Raw genomic sequence first — 3,823 nt, 5'->3', positions numbered from 1 at the left:
TGACAGCAGGCGAGCTGTCCGCCTTGCTGACACAATGTTATGACAGCAGGCGAGCTGTCCGCCTTGCTGACACAATGTTATGACAGCAGGCGGGCTGTCCGCCTTGCTGACACAATGTTATGACAGCAGGCGGGCTGTCCGCCTTGCTGACACAGTGTTATGACAGCAGGCGGGCTGTCCGCCTTGCTGACACAATGTTATGACAGTAGGCGAGCTGTCCGCCTTGCTGACACAATGTTATGACAGCAGGCGGGCTGTCCGCCTTGCTGACACAATGTTATGACAGCAGGCGGGCTGTCCGCCTTGCTGACACAATGTTATGACAGTAGGCGAGCTGTCCGCCTTGCTGACACATTGTTATGACAGCAGGCGGGCTGTCCGCCTTGCTGACACAATGTTATGACAGTAGGCGAGCTGTCCGCCTTGCTGACACAATGTTATGACAGCAGGCGAGCTGTCCGCCTTGCTGACACAATGTTATGACAGCAGGCGGGCTGTCCGCCTTGCTGACACAATGTTATGACAGCAGGCGAGCTGTCCGCCTTGCTGACACAATGTTATGACAGCAGGCGAGCTGTCCGCCTTGCTGACACAATGTTATGACAGCAGGCGAGCTGTCCGCCTTGCTGACACAATGTTATGACAGCAGGCGAGCTGTCCGCCTTGCTGACACAATGTTATGACAGCAGGCGAGCTGTCCGCCTTGCTGACACAATGTTATGACAGCAGGCGAGCTGTCCGCCTTGCTGACACAATGTTATGACAGCAGGTGAGCTGTCCGCCTTGCTGACACAATGTTATGACAGCAGGTGAGCTGTCCGCCTTGCTGACACAATGTTATGACAGCAGGCGAGCTGTCCGCCTTGCTGACACAATGTTATGACAGCAGGCGAGCTGTCCGCCTTGCTGACACAATGTTATGACAGCAGGCGAGCTGTCCGCCTTGCTGACACAATGTTATGACAGCAGGCGAGCTGTCCGCCTTGCTGACACAATGCTATGACAGTAGGTGAGCTGTCCGCCTTGCTGACACAATGTTATGACAGCAGGTGAGCTGTCCGCCTTGCTGACACAATGTTATGACAGTAGGTGAGCTGTCCGCCTTGCTGACACAATGTTATGACAGTAGGTGAGCTGTCCGCCTTCCTGACACAATGTTATGACAGCAGGTGAGCTGTCCGCCTTGCTGACACAATGTTATGACAGCAGGCGAGCTGTCCGCCTTGCTGACACAATGTTATGACAGCAGGCGGGCTGTCCGCCTTGCTGACACAATGTTATGACAGCAGGTGAGCTGTCCGCCTTGCTGACACAATGTTATGACAGCAGGCGAGCTGTCCGCCTTGCTGACACAATGTTATGACAGCAGGCGAGCTGTCCGCCTTGCTGACACAATGTTATGACAGCAGGCGGGCTGTCCGCCTTGCTGACACAATGTTATGACAGCAGGCGGGCTGTCCGCCTTGCTGACACAATGTTATGACAGCAGGCGGGCTGTCCGCCTTGCTGACACAATGTTATGACAGTAGGCGAGCTGTCCGCCTTGCTGACACAATGTTATGACAGCAGGCGGGCTGTCCGCCTTGCTGACACAATGTTATGACAGCAGGCGGGCTGTCCGCCTTGCTGACACAATGTTATGACAGTAGGCGAGCTGTCCGCCTTGCTGACACAATGTTATGACAGCAGGCGGGCTGTCCGCCTTGCTGACACAATGTTATGACAGTAGGCGAGCTGTCCGCCTTGCTGACACAATGTTATGACAGCAGGCGAGCTGTCCGCCTTGCTGACACAATGTTATGACAGCAGGCGGGCTGTCCGCCTTGCTGACACAATGTTATGACAGCAGGTGAGCTGTCCGCCTTGCTGACACAATGTTATGACAGCAGGCGAGCTGTCCGCCTTGCTGACACAATGTTATGACAGCAGGCGAGCTGTCCGCCTTGCTGACACAATGTTATGACAGCAGGCGGGCTGTCCGCCTTGCTGACACAATGTTATGACAGCAGGCGGGCTGTCCGCCTTGCTGACACAGTGTTATGACAGCAGGCGGGCTGTCCGCCTTGCTGACACAATGTTATGACAGTAGGCGAGCTGTCCGCCTTGCTGACACAATGTTATGACAGCAGGCGGGCTGTCCGCCTTGCTGACACAATGTTATGACAGCAGGCGGGCTGTCCGCCTTGCTGACACAATGTTATGACAGTAGGCGAGCTGTCCGCCTTGCTGACACATTGTTATGACAGCAGGCGGGCTGTCCGCCTTGCTGACACAATGTTATGACAGTAGGCGAGCTGTCCGCCTTGCTGACACAATGTTATGACAGCAGGCGAGCTGTCCGCCTTGCTGACACAATGTTATGACAGCAGGCGGGCTGTCCGCCTTGCTGACACAATGTTATGACAGCAGGCGAGCTGTCCGCCTTGCTGACACAATGTTATGACAGCAGGCGAGCTGTCCGCCTTGCTGACACAATGTTATGACAGCAGGCGAGCTGTCCGCCTTGCTGACACAATGTTATGACAGCAGGCGAGCTGTCCGCCTTGCTGACACAATGTTATGACAGCAGGCGAGCTGTCCGCCTTGCTGACACAATGTTATGACAGCAGGCGAGCTGTCCGCCTTGCTGACACAATGTTATGACAGCAGGTGAGCTGTCCGCCTTGCTGACACAATGTTATGACAGCAGGTGAGCTGTCCGCCTTGCTGACACAATGTTATGACAGCAGGCGAGCTGTCCGCCTTGCTGACACAATGTTATGACAGCAGGCGAGCTGTCCGCCTTGCTGACACAATGTTATGACAGCAGGCGAGCTGTCCGCCTTGCTGACACAATGTTATGACAGCAGGCGAGCTGTCCGCCTTGCTGACACAATGCTATGACAGTAGGTGAGCTGTCCGCCTTGCTGACACAATGTTATGACAGCAGGTGAGCTGTCCGCCTTGCTGACACAATGTTATGACAGTAGGTGAGCTGTCCGCCTTGCTGACACAATGTTATGACAGTAGGTGAGCTGTCCGCCTTCCTGACACAATGTTATGACAGCAGGTGAGCTGTCCGCCTTGCTGACACAATGTTATGACAGCAGGCGAGCTGTCCGCCTTGCTGACACAATGTTATGACAGCAGGCGGGCTGTCCGCCTTGCTGACACAATGTTATGACAGCAGGTGAGCTGTCCGCCTTGCTGACACAATGTTATGACAGCAGGCGAGCTGTCCGCCTTGCTGACACAATGTTATGACAGCAGGCGAGCTGTCCGCCTTGCTGACACAATGTTATGACAGCAGGCGGGCTGTCCGCCTTGCTGACACAATGTTATGACAGCAGGCGGGCTGTCCGCCTTGCTGACACAATGTTATGACAGCAGGCGGGCTGTCCGCCTTGCTGACACAATGTTATGACAGTAGGCGAGCTGTCCGCCTTGCTGACACAATGTTATGACAGCAGGCGGGCTGTCCGCCTTGCTGACACAATGTTATGACAGCAGGCGGGCTGTCCGCCTTGCTGACACAATGTTATGACAGTAGGCGAGCTGTCCGCCTTGCTGACACAATGTTATGACAGCAGGCGGGCTGTCCGCCTTGCTGACACAATGTTATGACAGTAGGCGAGCTGTCCGCCTTGCTGACACAATGTTATGACAGCAGGCGAGCTGTCCGCCTTGCTGACACAATGTTATGACAGCAGGCGGGCTGTCCGCCTTGCTGACACAATGTTATGACAGCAGGCGAGCTGTCCGCCTTGCTGACACAATGTTGTGACAGCAGGCGAGCTGTCCGCCTTGCTGACACAATGTGCGTGTGTTTAATAGCTAAAGTAAG

Source organism: Procambarus clarkii, chromosome 22 (assembly GCF_040958095.1).
Source record: "Procambarus clarkii isolate CNS0578487 chromosome 22, FALCON_Pclarkii_2.0, whole genome shotgun sequence".
Classification (NCBI taxonomy): Eukaryota; Metazoa; Arthropoda; class Malacostraca; order Decapoda; family Cambaridae; genus Procambarus; species Procambarus clarkii.
This window is presented reverse-complemented; position numbering follows the sequence as displayed.